This window comes from Lepidochelys olivacea (genome assembly GCF_965140295.1).
Source record: "Lepidochelys olivacea isolate rLepOli2 genome assembly, chromosome: 14".
Taxonomy (NCBI): domain Eukaryota; kingdom Metazoa; phylum Chordata; order Testudines; family Cheloniidae; genus Lepidochelys; species Lepidochelys olivacea.
Genome location: NC_140424.1, coordinates 31,211,073 through 31,229,685, shown reverse-complemented (window position 1 = coordinate 31,229,685; position 18,613 = coordinate 31,211,073). Strand labels below are relative to the sequence as shown.

General features: G+C 44.2%; 2 long non-coding RNA genes across 2 annotated transcripts; both read left to right on the top strand.

The window, feature by feature from the left end:
* Window positions 1-1,941: 1,941 nt before the first annotated feature.
* LOC311530530 lies at window positions 1,942-8,481 on the top strand. The gene is made up of 2 exons (XR_014714021.1): window positions 1,942-6,446; window positions 7,192-8,481. It is a non-coding gene; the product is annotated as an uncharacterized lncRNA (long non-coding RNA).
* A 2,974-nt stretch (window positions 8,482-11,455) lies between these two features.
* On the top strand, window positions 11,456-17,998 carry LOC311530457. Its single transcript, XR_014713994.1, has 2 exons — window positions 11,456-15,963; window positions 16,709-17,998. It is a non-coding gene; the product is annotated as an uncharacterized lncRNA (long non-coding RNA).
* The last annotated feature ends 615 nt before the right edge of the window (window positions 17,999-18,613 follow it).

The following is an 18,613-nucleotide window of genomic DNA, read 5'->3' as shown; positions in this document are numbered from 1 at the left end:
GAGCAGGGGGTTGGACTAGATGACCTCCCTTCCAACCCTGATATTCTATGATTCTTATGATTCTAAGTTCCTAGCGCACAATTCTAAAGATTATGAGGCATACTTCATTGTTAGACAGTTACTGAAGGAAAAGATGGGCCTAGAACTGATAACTCAGGGTAGTAAACTAATGTGTGTGGAAGTTAAGGCCCTGGGCATTTGTTTTATAGACTCATTACACTTCTTGCCCATGAAGCTTAGCAAGCTCCCACAGGTGATGGGGTCTGAAGATTGCAAAGGGCATTTCCCACATTTTTCATCACTTTAGAAAGCCAAATTTACGTGGGGCCTATGTCCAAGGTGGAGTACTATGGCGTAGACAGCATGATGCCTATGGAGAAAGCAGGATTTCTTCCCCGGTATCGGGACAACAGATATGAGATGTTTGACTTGCAGAAAAAGCTCGCGTATTATTCTCAGAAGGGTGTCAACATTTTGAGAAGGGCCTGTATCCTGTACAGAGAAGAGATCATGAGAATGTCAGAGACGGGAGATATTGTAGCGAGAGGCCCTGGTAAATTCACAGAGGTAAAATTGTGTATAGATCCTTTCTGGATAACGTTGGCATCTGTCTGCATGGCTATGTTTTTGCAGCCTAACACTGTAGCTCTTCTCCGTCCAGACAACTATCACAAGCAGAAAAAGAGATATTCGACCCCCTCTATTCAGTGGCTCTTGTATAACAAAGAAAATATACAGATACGGCATGCTTTACAGGGTAGGGAATTACACGTAGGCCCCCTACTTTCTAGACGGTTATGCCGTCGTTGATGGGGTACGCACAGCCTTTGAGTTTAATGGGTGTTTTTTTGCCAGGGTTGTATCACCTGTTATTGTGAAAAAGCACCCTACAATGGGGACTACTTTTGAGTTTCTTTATTAAAAGACTGAGCTCAAGACCGATTATCTGAAAGGACTTGGTTAAGTAGTGAGGAGACGAGTGGGAGGTGACGCTAGAAAGATAAAGAGCTTGCAGATTTCTTAAACAAAGCCCAGCTGCCTCAGCCTCTCGTGCCTAGGGATGCTCTTTTTTGGGGGAGGACTAACACTATCCGCCTATATTACTAGTAATATTAGTAACTTGACTGCAATTCATGACATGCTGGCGAGACCCAGCAGCATATTCCTGAGCGGTTCGGGATCCATTCCTGCAGCCCAAAAGGGAAGACGGAACGCGTAGTAGAAAAAACGTTGAAAGATGGTGCCAAATGTGGACAGAAGCACAGGGATTGCTGGGATGCGATTTGATGCATCACGGGGCATTGGGACAGACCCCAGAATGCCCCGCACCCCCCTACTGAAATTTAACTAACCAATCCTAACCTATTGAACATGATTATTTAACCAATTATATCCCACCACTTTAATTAGTTTACACCCAGCAAAATTAATTATACAGCAGACAGAAACAATCACAGAACCAGACAGAGATTATACAAACAATGGGGAAATGGGGACTACAGTGATAGAACAAATACAGAAATGAGGATTTCACATCCCAGCTATTGATAAGTGAGTTCATGCCAGAAAGGATGCTATCAAACTAAGTTTCCTTTTACATTTTCTAGGCACTTCCCTTTCTCTGGAGGTGATAGGCATTATCAGGACAGGATTGTATTCCTAACAGCCCAATAGCACCTGCTTTCAATGTGACTAGTTTGGAATGTAAGGATGTGACCGTTCGCTTCCCAGCTTATGGCTGCCTCTGCTGCTTAGCCAAAGATCTTAGCCTAAGAACAGGGCCTCAGACTGTCACAGTAAGAGAAAAAAGAAAAGGAGTACTAGTGGCACCTTAGAGACTAACCAAATTATTTGAGCATAAGCTTTCGTGAGCTCCAGCTCACTTCGTCGGATGCTGTAGCTCACGAAAGCTTATGCTCAAATAAATCGGTTAGTCTCTAAGGTGCCACTAGTACTCCTTTTCTTTTTGCGAATACAGACTAACACGGCTGCTACTCTGAACCAGTAAGAGCAGGCACTTACCACGGCAGACAGTGATTTTGATTCTTTCTTTTATACCTCTATAACTAGCTAAGGGATAAGAATACACCTAAATTCTTAGAGTATATGCCTTTACAGACAGGCCTGACTAGCTATATCCTAACACTCCCAGCCTTTTTTTTCGGGATCCTCCTGCCCAGGTATCCCTGGAAAAGCATAGGACATATAGCGACACATTTCCTGATAAGGCCAGGCATCAAGGTGGAAGGTGTCGATATTCCATTTATGCCACTGCCCCTTGTGTAGTATAGTGCCCTGCACCCTCTCTCGTGCAGGCATACCACACCTATTCCAATTAGTGTTCCCAGACTTCCCATTACAGTGGGCCCGAGAAGGTTGGGTCCGGGTTGCCTAGTACACTGCGGGGTGGGGAGGGCTTACTACATTACTTATAGGTTATCTCTATATGCAACGTAACACAAGTACAGTTAACAATACAAAATCCACAGCAACACCGAGTCCTGACCACTGCAGTATGGTCCAACAGCCGAGCCGCCACCAAAACACTGCCTCTCCTCCTTCGACAGGGTCATGATCTTATGTGTCCAGTTGCTGGCAGTTGCAAAAAGCTGTCCCTGCAGGTTTTACATGCTTTTGTCCCTATCATAAGTCCATTGAATGTTCACAGAGAAATGGGATATTGTCCAAACCAGCTTAACCACTTGGTATGGAATCAGGCGATATGCCCTGGTTTGAGTATTTACAGCAATAAGATTTACAGATGCATTTGTGCACCATAGTCCAGATAGCAGCATGTAGCTGTGTATAGTTTGATTATGGGCTGGTGTAATTGTGCCCTTAGTAATATGTATGTTCCCAGCAAAACACCTTGTACACCCAATTGTCCACCCCTTGCACAGGCCATTGATCCTGCTCCTCCATAGTCACAGGAGAGGGGCACAGCCAAACACCTTCTGTTGATTTACACTATTTTACACACCCCTCCATTGATTCCCAGTAAGCTCCTTCTCATTATTTCTATATTATTTCTTGTGGGGACCACCTTAGTTGCCATTCCATTTCCAGGCACCACGGTAGCTAGTACACAGGTGCTTGCCTCCTAGTTGGGCATTCTGCATTCCCATACACATCTCCCCACCAAGGTCAGCCTTCTGAAGCCATCCCCTACCCATGTCATGAGGTTTCTTGTTTATTGAAACACAACAATGCTAGCAACAAGACAAACACCACACACAAAACAACACAAAACATAGATCCATGGTATTCTGACAGGTTATTCTTCTGCAGGCGCCAGCTTGCTTGTAGAGTGTCTGAAAAACAAAAGAAACAATTTCCACCACCCCCTAGTGGGGACAGATTATTGCTTAATAATACTACTACTTCCTTTTACAAATTTCCTTGCTAATTGCAGAAAAAAAACCAGAAGAATTACCTCCAAGCTGTCCTTATTTTGTTCTATAGTCAGGCTACTGAGCTACCCCACTCACTGGTCATTTAGGAAATTCATGAGGTGGTGTACCTCAGTTTCCCCTCTTGTACAACCGACCAAGTTTGTAATAGTTTCTCTGCCGTACCAAACAGTGGAGACGACATCAATTAAGAGCACACTCACAGGCATTCTCGTTTCCCTTTCTGGGTATGTGTGGTGAGACTGTGCTCCTCAGCTAGACAAGTAGGTGTCCATCCCAATATCTGTTATGTGTTCAGATGGGCCTCAGGGCCCTCTGTAGCTCTAATAGGCAAATGGTCCCATGCAGAGCCACTTGCCATCAGCCTCCTGTCTATGCTACAGAAGGGGCCACATCAGCATTGAATCCTCCCAGCCTTGGACACAGGAGGCAGCGATGGAAATAATGAGACTCCATGAAACTGTGTGAGATTCTCCAGGGACCTGGGATTATTTCGGGTCTCACCCAGAGGGGCTCGAACACTTTGTATAGTGGAGGTCCTGAGAGCCACTGACCCAAACTATAAACTCTGTGTAGAATGGAAACCACTTCAAGCCAGAGGGTATTGCTGGATCCCAAGGACCCCTGGTTCCAGCACCTATGGTCTCAACATAGAATGGCCATGGGACTGATGGGCACTTGGCCCCCAAGGGCTGCCCAGGTCCCTGGGGCTCTGTCTCTGATTCATTAGCGCTGGAGGTTTCTCTCTACTCAGGAAGGAGAGAAGATTTCTGCCCAAAGAAGGACAGAAGAGTCTGTCCAAATCTTCCGTACAAAGGAAGGCGGTTGAGGTAGTTGAGGCCATAAAGGAAGTCTGGGGAATTGCTAGAGGAGAGGGCTGCTCTCTCTCTTTCCTCTGACTAGGAGAACAGGAGTTGAGCTTCCAGGGTCAGAAGCTGATGCCTGCCTTCATTGTGAGGCACAACTCCTGGCTGAGCTTAGCTGCTGAGCAGGAACAGTCAGCGTGGATTAACCAAGGGCAAGTCATGCCTAACTAATCTAATTGCCTTCTACGATGAGATAACTGGCTCTGTGGATGAGAGGAAAGCAGTGAACTAGTTAGCAAAGCCTTTGATATGGTCTCCCACAGTATTCTTGCCAGCAAGTTAAAGAAGTATGGGCTGGATGAATGGACTATAAAGTGGAAAGGAAGAAGGATGTGGAAAAATGGGAAAGAGTCCAGTGAAGGGCAACAAAAATGACTCGGGGGCTGGAGCCTTATGAGGAAAGGCTGAGGGAACTGGGATTACTTCGTGTGCAGAGGAGAAGAACGAAGAAAGGGGGTTCCAAAGAGGGTGGAGCTAGACTGTTCTCCGTGGTAGCAGATAACAGAAAGAGGCGTAATGGTCTCAAGTTGCAGTGGGGGAGGGTTAGGCTGGCTATTAGGAAAAACTTTTTCACTAGGAGGGTGGTGAAGCACTGGAATGGGTTACCGAGGGAGGTAGTGGAATCTCCTTCCTTAGAGGTTTTGAAGGTCAGGCTTGAAAAAAACCTCTGTCTGGGATGATTTAGTTAGGGACTGAGTCTCCCAGGCTGAGGGCAGGAGACGGGGTGGGGAGCGAGGTACCCAGCGCCCAGCCCGGCCCAGACCCATTTCCTGCAGCATCCCACGGTAGATTGACTTTTCTGGGACAAGGGGAGGAGCAGAGAGAGAAAAAGACAGTTCCTACCTCTGCCTAGCTCCCCGCAAGCTGCTGGGGGAGTGTGCAGGCACAATGTCAAGAGAAATCTCTCAAAGTGGCTCCTTTTGATTCTACTCTTTTCTACTGTTCTGTTCAGAGAATCGGTTACTAGGAGGGTTTAAGATTTTCTCTGTAAATTTAGGATTTGTGAGAAATTATAAAGTATAACATATATATAGAGCTACAGTTTGTGTCATCCCTTTCCACAGTTTCCTTTCTCTCCAGTGTAAGGAATTGTTTCAGAGTAGCAGCCGTGTTACTCTGTATTCGCAAAAAGAAAAGGAGTACTTGTGGCATCTTAGAGACTAACCAATTTATTGGAGCATAAACTCAGATGTCAAGAATTATAACATTCATAAACCAGTCGGAGAACACTTCATTCTCTTTGGTCACGCGATTACAGTCATGAAAGTTGCGATATTACAACAGAAAAACTTCAGAAACAGACTTCAAGGAGAGACTGCTGAATTGGAATTCATTTGCAAATTGGATACAATTAATTTAGGCTTGATAGCGACTGGGAGTGGTTGAGTCATTCCGCAAAGTAACCTATTTCCCCTTGTTTATTCCTGCCCCCTCCCCCCCCCCACTGTTCCTCAGACGTTCGTGTTAAACCCTGGATTTGTGCTGGAAATGGCCCACCTTGATTAGCATACACATTGTAAGGCGAGTGATCACTTTAGATAAGCTATTACCAGCAGGAGAGTGGGGTGGGGGGAGAGAAAACCTTTTGAAGTGATAAACACCCATTTTTTCATGGTCTCTGTGTATAAAAACACGCTCACTGTATTTTCTACAGTATGCATCCGATGAAGTGAGCTGTAGCTCACGAAAGCTTATGCTCAAATAAATTGGTTAGTCTCTAAGGTGCCACATGTACTCCTTTTCTTAGTGTAAGGAATGACTCTTGCCTGCATTCCTTCTTTAGCCCATCATATGATGGGACCATAAAAGAATATAAGGAGGAGAATCTTTACCAGCATATACAGAGAGTGCAAGAGGCCACCAATAAATCCAAAGGGAATGTTACCCAAAGTCTTGAAAAGAGACAACTCTAAGAGCCCGCGCAAGTTAGAAAAAGCCTCAAGGGGAGAAAGGGAGTGAAACCACTAACCATGCAGGAGACTTCCTGAATGGCCTCATTTTCCAAAGCACACACCCAGGGGAGAAACCAAACATATGTATAGAATATGGGAAAAGTTTGGCTCAGAACTCAGACCTCGTTAATCATCAGAGATCCACATTGGACAGAAACCCTATAAGTGTATGTACTGTGGGAAAAGGTTCAATGTGAGCTCTACTTCACCACGGCAAGGTAAGTGTGTGCGTGTATGTTTTAAAACATATTTTTTGAAAGAGTTAGTTTTAATGTTTAAATTGTGAGTTAGGGGCCTATGGAAGAGATAAGCGTGGGATTTTACAGTATTTTGTTTCAAAACAGTTTGTTTTTTAATCTGCAAAATGTGATGTGTTTTTAAAACGGCTTGTTTTAAAATTAGTTCGTGTTTAAATTGTTGTTGGTGATTTAGGGAACCTATGCAAGACATAGTTATGGGGGGGATTTTAAAGGTATTTTATTGCACACTTTGTTTTTGGGTACATGGTGGAAATATAAAATTCTCGGTTTTAGAGAAACACTAGTGGTGGAAATGAACCAAAACCTGTGTTTGTTGTACAGCCTGAAGTGGATTACCTTGTTTTAAAGCTATGACTTTTTAAATAGAAAAACACCTTAATAAGTATTTTATTTTTTAACTTTACAAGACAGTTTCATTTGTTTTATAATAATAATGTTGTCTGCTCTAAAACATGAGAGATTCTTAGACAAGAGGGTAAACAAGCTCAAAAGAGAAAGAAAAGAGACATCTGAAAAGGAAAATTCACCAGCATCAATGGCTGATGGATGGCTGAAGCCCAGTAAATATGTTTTGCTTATTGTTTTGACTATTTCATGAGTTTTTCTATTTTAAGCAAATACATAGCTGTGGGTGAGAAAGATGGTAAAGTTTTAAAATGTTTATTTGATGCTAAGTTGGAACACCTCCGTTTTTCTTAATCAGGCATGGGCAGTTCTCCTGACAATGCTGTAGTCCGAGCTACAGGGAAACCTCCACCAGAACCACCAAAGAACCAGGAATCTGCTCCGATACCTTTAACAACAACAACAACGCCAACGCAAACAGCAGAAGAGTGCAGTCGAAGCAGCAGGACAGTCCAAAGCGCACATACGTCAAGCCAAAGGACAAAACAAAAGACTTTGGTAAAAAGCACCCACACAAACATAACTCCAGTTCCTCAGCTGTCAGCACCACACCAAGTCCTGAGAAAACTGTGAGCGAAAACACACCCATTCATAAACCTGGAGCAAACTTTTTAGTGGTTGTCAATAAAAAAGCCAAGAACTGAAAGCTCCAGCGATGCAGGGGTAGCTCCTTATGAAGTATCCAACAATTCTCGCGAACTATTCTCCCACCTCCATAAGGTCGGCACAGCTCTTCAGTATTCTAGAAAATTTGGGAAAAATATGACGCTTCGTTCAGAAAGCTGATGGACGCTGTATCCTCAGAGGTTCTCAAAGAAAGGAAGACTGGAAACTACATCAAAAATGCAAAAGCTCTTGCAGCTGAATTTGAAAAACACTTCAGTTTTTCTGAGGGTTGTTCTGAGCAGGCATGACTAGTCATGGAAAGGGGCTTTCGTAAAAGGGGCATCCTCAAAGCTACACATTAGCTAAGGCGTAAACAAAAGGGGCGGGCAGTGTTGGCGGATAAACGTACGTCTGCCGAAAAGTTACAGGCCAGGGTCGCTGAAATTTTTTAAAAAAGGCTAAAGAGGTGATGAGGATCAAAAAACAAAAAGAGACGCCCCCTACTCTGGAGGCTCTGAAATTGGTGTGTCTGAGATTGGGGAGGCGGAATCCGACCTGGGGGCAGTGGTGACTCTCACAGAGTCTGGTTTAGAAAATTCCCCAGAAGGCTTTCTTGATGGGTCCCCGTATACTTCTGATGATCCTCACGCTGGCCCTTGGAGTCTGACTCTCAAATAGCATCTGATGTAGAAAAAGCAGCTGACGGTTCCGTAGCGGAACCCCCAAGTAACCCTGAAAATGCAGATGCAGACCCCCCAAACAGACGTGTATATAGAGAGAGTGAGAAATTGTCAAAGGGAATTACCTAGGTTTGGGGGTTCGGCGTATCGTGAAGAATTTTGTTTTGTCAATCTTGAGAGAATTAAATCAGCTCAGCAGGTCGTTGAAGCCATACACGGGGGATACAGTGGCCGCAGAGTTTTGAATTTTTTCCTCTATAGTCAAATCCTCCATAAAAAGAGACCATGTTTAGTAGACCTGACTTACACTGGTACTAATCTGTGTTTTGCGGGTGGGTTCTTGGCTGTCATGTCTGACTGTAAAGCAACAGACGTGGAATTGTTAGACTGGGTGAGAAAGTTGCATGAGAAACTGGGGTGGTCAGATCAAAAAAAGATTATGCTCAGCATCATAGCGGCGTTTGAACAGCATTTAGGAGTCAACATACAGGTGGTGCTCTATGCGGCAAACGGTGGCTGTTTTTTTTTTTTTTAAATGGGAGTTCCAGTGTACGCCAAGACTTTTTTCATCGTGTTGCATGATGAGCATTATTATGGGGTTCTGGATGTGAAAAAGCTGTTCGGTGTGAAAAATTATTGTGAGTTTTACCACACAGTGTACAGTGATAGCCATTCTTGCAGGTATCGTTGGTGCCTCTGCTTGAGTGCAACGTTCTCAGACAGCGTGGGTGTGCAGCTGAGGTGTCCTAGCTGTAGACTGTATTGTTGCTCCAAAGAATGTTTAGAGAGACAAGTAGACTGCGCATCGAAAAAACAAGTCAAATGCCTGTCTAAAATTGTATGTGATCAGTGTCAGTCTTACGTGGACAAGGGACACAGGTGTAAGAGAAGGCGTTGTGAGCAGTGTCGGGGTTTGATCACCAGTGATGTAGATAGCCACCTGTGTTTTATGTATAGCATTAGAAATTATATTTTTTTACAGTTTTGAATGCAGGCAGGAGATGGGCCTGCATGTGCACAATTAGATTTTTGCTATGTCCCTAAAGCTAGAACGATCCTGGGAATTTAAGGGTGGTGAGTGTCTGTCTACATTTGTTAAGACCTTTATTGGCAGAAAGTTCCGGGACTGCAAGACAGAACAAGGAGTAATGGTCTCAAGTTGCGGTGGGGGAGACTTAGGTTGGATATTAGGAAAAACTTTTCACTAGGAGGGTGGTGAAACACTGGAATGTGTTACCTAGGGAGGTGGTGGAATCTCCTTCCCTAGAAGTTTTTAAGGTCAGGCTTGACAAAGCCCTGGCTGGGATGATTTAGTCAGGGATCGGTCCTGCTTTGAGCAGGGGGTTGGACTAGATGACCTCCCTTCCAACCCTGATATTCTATGATTCTTATGATTCTAAGTTCCTAGCGCACAATTCTAAAGATTATGAGGCATACTTCATTGTTAGACAGTTACTGAAGGAAAAGATGGGCCTAGAACTGATAACTCAGGGTAGTAAACTAATGTGTGTGGAAGTTAAGGCCCTGGGCATTTGTTTTATAGACTCATTACACTTCTTGCCCATGAAGCTTAGCAAGCTCCCACAGGTGATGGGGTCTGAAGATTGCAAAGGGCATTTCCCACATTTTTCATCACTTTAGAAAGCCAAATTTACGTGGGGCCTATGTCCAAGGTGGAGTACTATGGCGTAGACAGCATGATGCCTATGGAGAAAGCAGGATTTCTTCCCCGGTATCGGGACAACAGATATGAGATGTTTGACTTGCAGAAAAAGCTCGCGTATTATTCTCAGAAGGGTGTCAACATTTTGAGAAGGGCCTGTATCCTGTACAGAGAAGAGATCATGAGAATGTCAGAGACGGGAGATATTGTAGCGAGAGGCCCTGGTAAATTCACAGAGGTAAAATTGTGTATAGATCCTTTCTGGATAACGTTGGCATCTGTCTGCATGGCTATGTTTTTGCAGCCTAACACTGTAGCTCTTCTCCGTCCAGACAACTATCACAAGCAGAAAAAGAGATATTCGACCCCCTCTATTCAGTGGCTCTTGTATAACAAAGAAAATATACAGATACGGCATGCTTTACAGGGTAGGGAATTACACGTAGGCCCCCTACTTTCTAGACGGTTATGCCGTCGTTGATGGGGTACGCACAGCCTTTGAGTTTAATGGGTGTTTTTTTGCCAGGGTTGTATCACCTGTTATTGTGAAAAAGCACCCTACAATGGGGACTACTTTTGAGTTTCTTTATTAAAAGACTGAGCTCAAGACCGATTATCTGAAAGGACTTGGTTAAGTAGTGAGGAGACGAGTGGGAGGTGACGCTAGAAAGATAAAGAGCTTGCAGATTTCTTAAACAAAGCCCAGCTGCCTCAGCCTCTCGTGCCTAGGGATGCTCTTTTTTGGGGGAGGACTAACACTATCCGCCTATATTACTAGTAATATTAGTAACTTGACTGCAATTCATGACATGCTGGCGAGACCCAGCAGCATATTCCTGAGCGGTTCGGGATCCATTCCTGCAGCCCAAAAGGGAAGACGGAACGCGTAGTAGAAAAAACGTTGAAAGATGGTGCCAAATGTGGACAGAAGCACAGGGATTGCTGGGATGCGATTTGATGCATCACGGGGCATTGGGACAGACCCCAGAATGCCCCGCACCCCCCTACTGAAATTTAACTAACCAATCCTAACCTATTGAACATGATTATTTAACCAATTATATCCCACCACTTTAATTAGTTTACACCCAGCAAAATTAATTATACAGCAGACAGAAACAATCACAGAACCAGACAGAGATTATACAAACAAATGGGGAAATGGGGACTACAGTGATAGAACAAATACAGAAATGAGGATTTCACATCCCAGCTATTGATAAGTGAGTTCATGCCAGAAAGGATGCTATCAAACTAAGTTTCCTTTTACATTTTCTAGGCACTTCCCTTTCTCTGGAGGTGATAGGCATTATCAGGACAGGATTGTATTCCTAACAGCCCAATAGCACCTGCTTTCAATGTGACTAGTTTGGAATGTAAGGATGTGACCGTTCGCTTCCCAGCTTATGGCTGCCTCTGCTGCTTAGCCAAAGATCTTAGCCTAAGAACAGGGCCTCAGACTGTCACAGTAAGAGAAAAAAGAAAAGGAGTACTAGTGGCACCTTAGAGACTAACCAAATTATTTGAGCATAAGCTTTCGTGAGCTCCAGCTCACTTCGTCGGATGCTGTAGCTCACGAAAGCTTATGCTCAAATAAATCGGTTAGTCTCTAAGGTGCCACTAGTACTCCTTTTCTTTTTGCGAATACAGACTAACACGGCTGCTACTCTGAACCAGTAAGAGCAGGCACTTACCACGGCAGACAGTGATTTTGATTCTTTCTTTTATACCTCTATAACTAGCTAAGGGATAAGAATACACCTAAATTCTTAGAGTATATGCCTTTACAGACAGGCCTGACTAGCTATATCCTAACACTCCCAGCCTTTTTTTTCGGGATCCTCCTGCCCAGGTATCCCTGGAAAAGCATAGGACATATAGCGACACATTTCCTGATAAGGCCAGGCATCAAGGTGGAAGGTGTCGATATTCCATTTATGCCACTGCCCCTTGTGTAGTATAGTGCCCTGCACCCTCTCTCGTGCAGGCATACCACACCTATTCCAATTAGTGTTCCCAGACTTCCCATTACAGTGGGCCCGAGAAGGTTGGGTCCGGGTTGCCTAGTACACTGCGGGGTGGGGAGGGCTTACTACATTACTTATAGGTTATCTCTATATGCAACGTAACACAAGTACAGTTAACAATACAAAATCCACAGCAACACCGAGTCCTGACCACTGCAGTATGGTCCAACAGCCGAGCCGCCACCAAAACACTGCCTCTCCTCCTTCGACAGGGTCATGATCTTATGTGTCCAGTTGCTGGCAGTTGCAAAAAGCTGTCCCTGCAGGTTTTACATGCTTTTGTCCCTATCATAAGTCCATTGAATGTTCACAGAGAAATGGGATATTGTCCAAACCAGCTTAACCACTTGGTATGGAATCAGGCGATATGCCCTGGTTTGAGTATTTACAGCAATAAGATTTACAGATGCATTTGTGCACCATAGTCCAGATAGCAGCATGTAGCTGTGTATAGTTTGATTATGGGCTGGTGTAATTGTGCCCTTAGTAATATGTATGTTCCCAGCAAAACACCTTGTACACCCAATTGTCCACCCCTTGCACAGGCCATTGATCCTGCTCCTCCATAGTCACAGGAGAGGGGCACATCCAAACACCTTCTGTTGATTTACACTATTTTACACACCCCTCCATTGATTCCCAGTAAGCTCCTTCTCATTATTTCTATATTATTTCTTGTGGGGACCACCTTAGTTGCCATTCCATTTCCAGGCACCACGGTAGCTAGTACACAGGTGCTTGCCTCCTAGTTGGGCATTCTGCATTCCCATACACATCTCCCCACCAAGGTCAGCCTTCTGAAGCCATCCCCTACCCATGTCATGAGGTTTCTTGTTTATTGAAACACAACAATGCTAGCAACAAGACAAACACCACACACAAAACAACACAAAACATAGATCCATGGTATTCTGACAGGTTATTCTTCTGCAGGCGCCAGCTTGCTTGTAGAGTGTCTGAAAAACAAAAGAAACAATTTCCACCACCCCCTAGTGGGGACAGATTATTGCTTAATAATACTACTACTTCCTTTTACAAATTTCCTTGCTAATTGCAGAAAAAAAACCAGAAGAATTACCTCCAAGCTGTCCTTATTTTGTTCTATAGTCAGGCTACTGAGCTACCCCACTCACTGGTCATTTAGGAAATTCATGAGGTGGTGTACCTCAGTTTCCCCTCTTGTACAACCGACCAAGTTTGTAATAGTTTCTCTGCCGTACCAAACAGTGGAGACGACATCAATTAAGAGCACACTCACAGGCATTCTCGTTTCCCTTTCTGGGTATGTGTGGTGAGACTGTGCTCCTCAGCTAGACAAGTAGGTGTCCATCCCAATATCTGTTATGTGTTCAGATGGGCCTCAGGGCCCTCTGTAGCTCTAATAGGCAAATGGTCCCATGCAGAGCCACTTGCCATCAGCCTCCTGTCTATGCTACAGAAGGGGCCACATCAGCATTGAATCCTCCCAGCCTTGGACACAGGAGGCAGCGATGGAAATAATGAGACTCCATGAAACTGTGTGAGATTCTCCAGGGACCTGGGATTATTTCGGGTCTCACCCAGAGGGGCTCGAACACTTTGTATAGTGGAGGTCCTGAGAGCCACTGACCCAAACTATAAACTCTGTGTAGAATGGAAACCACTTCAAGCCAGAGGGTATTGCTGGATCCCAAGGACCCCTGGTTCCAGCACCTATGGTCTCAACATAGAATGGCCATGGGACTGATGGGCACTTGGCCCCCAAGGGCTGCCCAGGTCCCTGGGGCTCTGTCTCTGATTCATTAGCGCTGGAGGTTTCTCTCTACTCAGGAAGGAGAGAAGATTTCTGCCCAAAGAAGGACAGAAGAGTCTGTCCAAATCTTCCGTACAAAGGAAGGCGGTTGAGGTAGTTGAGGCCATAAAGGAAGTCTGGGGAATTGCTAGAGGAGAGGGCTGCTCTCTCTCTTTCCTCTGACTAGGAGAACAGGAGTTGAGCTTCCAGGGTCAGAAGCTGATGCCTGCCTTCATTGTGAGGCACAACTCCTGGCTGAGCTTAGCTGCTGAGCAGGAACAGTCAGCGTGGATTAACCAAGGGCAAGTCATGCCTAACTAATCTAATTGCCTTCTACGATGAGATAACTGGCTCTGTGGATGAGAGGAAAGCAGTGAACTAGTTAGCAAAGCCTTTGATATGGTCTCCCACAGTATTCTTGCCAGCAAGTTAAAGAAGTATGGGCTGGATGAATGGACTATAAAGTGGAAAGGAAGAAGGATGTGGAAAAATGGGAAAGAGTCCAGTGAAGGGCAACAAAAATGACTCGGGGGCTGGAGCCTTATGAGGAAAGGCTGAGGGAACTGGGATTACTTCGTGTGCAGAGGAGAAGAACGAAGAAAGGGGGTTCCAAAGAGGGTGGAGCTAGACTGTTCTCCGTGGTAGCAGATAACAGAAAGAGGCGTAATGGTCTCAAGTTGCAGTGGGGGAGGGTTAGGCTGGCTATTAGGAAAAACTTTTTCACTAGGAGGGTGGTGAAGCACTGGAATGGGTTACCGAGGGAGGTAGTGGAATCTCCTTCCTTAGAGGTTTTGAAGGTCAGGCTTGAAAAAAACCTCTGTCTGGGATGATTTAGTTAGGGACTGAGTCTCCCAGGCTGAGGGCAGGAGACGGGGTGGGGAGCGAGGTACCCAGCGCCCAGCCCGGCCCAGACCCATTTCCTGCAGCATCCCACGGTAGATTGACTTTTCTGGGACAAGGGGAGGAGCAGAGAGAGAAAAAGACAGTTCCTACCTCTGCCTAGCTCCCCGCAAGCTGCTGGGGGAGTGTGCAGGCACAATGTCAAGAGAAATCTCTCAAAGTGGCTCCTTTTGATTCTACTCTTTTCTACTGTTCTGTTCAGAGAATCGGTTACTAGGAGGGTTTAAGATTTTCTCTGTAAATTTAGGATTTGTGAGAAATTATAAAGTATAACATATATATAGAGCTACAGTTTGTGTCATCCCTTTCCACAGTTTCCTTTCTCTCCAGTGTAAGGAATTGTTTCAGAGTAGCAGCCGTGTTACTCTGTATTCGCAAAAAGAAAAGGAGTACTTGTGGCATCTTAGAGACTAACCAATTTATTGGAGCATAAACTCAGATGTCAAGAATTATAACATTCATAAACCAGTCGGAGAACACTTCATTCTCTTTGGTCACGCGATTACAGTCATGAAAGTTGCGATATTACAACAGAAAAACTTCAGAAACAGACTTCAAGGAGAGACTGCTGAATTGGAATTCATTTGCAAATTGGATACAATTAATTTAGGCTTGATAGCGACTGGGAGTGGTTGAGTCATTCCGCAAAGTAACCTATTTCCCCTTGTTTATTCCTGCCCCCCTCCCCCCCCCCCCACTGTTCCTCAGACGTTCGTGTTAAACCCTGGATTTGTGCTGGAAATGGCCCACCTTGATTAGCATACACATTGTAAGGCGAGTGATCACTTTAGATAAGCTATTACCAGCAGGAGAGTGGGGTGGGGGGAGAGAAAACCTTTTGAAGTGATAAACACCCATTTTTTCATGGTCTCTGTGTATAAAAACACGCTCACTGTATTTTCTACAGTATGCATCCGATGAAGTGAGCTGTAGCTCACGAAAGCTTATGCTCAAATAAATTGGTTAGTCTCTAAGGTGCCACATGTACTCCTTTTCTTAGTGTAAGGAATGACTCTTGCCTGCATTCCTTCTTTAGCCCATCATATGATGGGACCATAAAAGAATATAAGGAGGAGAATCTTTACCAGCATATACAGAGAGTGCAAGAGGCCACCAATAAATCCAAAGGGAATGTTACCCAAAGTCTTGAAAAGAGACAACTCTAAGAGCCCGCGCAAGTTAGAAAAAGCCTCAAGGGGAGAAAGGGAGTGAAACCACTAACCATGCAGGAGACTTCCTGAATGGCCTCATTTTCCAAAGCACACACCCAGGGGAGAAACCAAACATATGTATAGAATATGGGAAAAGTTTGGCTCAGAACTCAGACCTCGTTAATCATCAGAGATCCACATTGGACAGAAACCCTATAAGTGTATGTACTGTGGGAAAAGGTTCAATGTGAGCTCTACTTCACCACGGCAAGGTAAGTGTGTGCGTGTATGTTTTAAAACATATTTTTTGAAAGAGTTGGTTTTAATGTTTAAATTGTGAGTTAGGGGCCTATGGAAGAGATAAGCGTGGGATTTTACAGTATTTTGTTTCAAAACAGTTTGTTTTTTAATCTGCAAAATGTGATGTGTTTTTAAAACGGCTTGTTTTAAAATTAGTTCGTGTTTAAATTGTTGTTGGTGATTTAGGGAACCTATGCAAGACATAGTTATGGGGGGGATTTTAAAGGTATTTTATTGCACACTTTGTTTTTGGGTACATGGTGGAAATATAAAATTCTCGGTTTTAGAGAAACACTAGTGGTGGAAATGAACCAAAACCTGTGTTTGTTGTACAGCCTGAAGTGGATTACCTTGTTTTAAAGCTATGACTTTTTAAATAGAAAAACACCTTAATAAGTATTTTATTTTTTAACTTTACAAGACAGTTTCATTTGTTTTATAATAATAATGTTGTCTGCTCTAAAACATGAGAGATTCTTAGACAAGAGGGTAAACAAGCTCAAAAGAGAAAGAAAAGAGACATCTGAAAAGGAAAATTCACCAGCATCAATGGCTGATGGATGGCTGAAGCCCAGTAAATATGTTTTGCTTATTGTTTTGACTATTTCATGAGTTTTTCTATTTTAAGCAAATACATAGCTGTGGGTGAGAAAGATGGTAAAGTTTTAAAATGTTTATTTGATGCTAAGTTGGAACACCTCCGTTTTTCTTAATCAGGCATGGGCAGTTCTCCTGACAATGCTGTAGTCCGAGCTACAGGGAAACCTCCACCAGAACCACCAAAGAACCAGGAATCTGCTCCGATACCTTTAACAACAACAACAACGCCAACGCAAACAGCAGAAGAGTGCAGTCGAAGCAGCAGGACAGTCCAAAGCGCACATACGTCAAGCCAAAGGACAAAACAAAAGACTTTGGTAAAAAGCACCCACACAAACATAACTCCAGTTCCTCAGCTGTCAGCACCACACCAAGTCCTGAGAAAACTGTGAGCGAAAACACACCCATTCATAAACCTGGAGCAAACTTTTTAGTGGTTGTCAATAAAAAAGCCAAGAACTGAAAGCTCCAGCGATGCAGGGGTAGCTCCTTATGAAGTATCCAACAATTCTCGCGAACTATTCTCCCACCTCCATAAGGTCGGCACAGCTCTTCAGTATTCTAGAAAATTTGGGAAAAATATGACGCTTCGTTCAGAAAGCTGATGGACGCTGTATCCTCAGAGGTTCTCAAAGAAAGGAAGACTGGAAACTACATCAAAAATGCAAAAGCTCTTGCAGCTGAATTTGAAAAACACTTCAGTTTTTCTGAGGGTTGTTCTGAGCAGGCATGACTAGTCATGGAAAGGGGCTTTCGTAAAAGGGGCATCCTCAAAGCTACACATTAGCTAAGGCGTAAACAAAAGGGGCGGGCAGTGTTGGCGGATAAACGTACGTCTGCCGAAAAGTTACAGGCCAGGGTCGCTGAAATTTTTTAAAAAAGGCTAAAGAGGTGATGAGGATCAAAAAACAAAAAGAGACGCCCCCTACTCTGGAGGCTCTGAAATTGGTGTGTCTGAGATTGGGGAGGCGGAATCCGACCTGGGGGCAGTGGTGACTCTCACAGAGTCTGGTTTAGAAAATTCCCCAGAAGGCTTTCTTGATGGGTCCCCGTATACTTCTGATGATCCTCACGCTGGCCCTTGGAGTCTGACTCTCAAATAGCATCTGATGTAGAAAAAGCAGCTGACGGTTCCGTAGCGGAACCCCCAAGTAACCCTGAAAATGCAGATGCAGACCCCCCAAACAGACGTGTATATAGAGAGAGTGAGAAATTGTCAAAGGGAATTACCTAGGTTTGGGGGTTCGGCGTATCGTGAAGAATTTTGTTTTGTCAATCTTGAGAGAATTAAATCAGCTCAGCAGGTCGTTGAAGCCATACACGGGGGATACAGTGGCCGCAGAGTTTTGAATTTTTTCCTCTATAGTCAAATCCTCCATAAAAAGAGACCATGTTTAGTAGACCTGACTTACACTGGTACTAATCTGTGTTTTGCGGGTGGGTTCTTGGCTGTCATGTCTGACTGTAAAGCAACAGACGTGGAATTGTTAGACTGGGTGAGAAAGTTGCATGAGAAACTGGGGTGGTCAGATCAAAAAAAGATTATGCTCAGCATCATAGCGGCGTTTGAACAGCATTTAGGAGTCAACATACAGGTGGTGCTCTATGCGGCAAACGGTGGCTGTTTTTTTTTTTTTTAAATGGGAGTTCCAGTGTACGCCAAGACTTTTTTCATCGTGTTGCATGATGAGCATTATTATGGGGTTCTGGATGTGAAAAAGCTGTTCGGTGTGAAAAATTATTGTGAGTTTTACCACACAGTGTACAGTGATAGCCATTCTTGCAGGTATCGTTGGTGCCTCTGCTTGAGTGCAACGTTCTCAGACAGCGTGGGTGTGCAGCTGAGGTGTCCTAGCTGTAGACTGTATTGTTGCTCCAAAGAATGTTTAGAGAGACAAGTAGACTGCGCATCGAAAAAACAAGTCAAATGCCTGTCTAAAATTGTATGTGATCAGTGTCAGTCTTACGTGGACAAGGGACACAGGTGTAAGAGAAGGCGTTGTGAGCAGTGTCGGGGTTTGA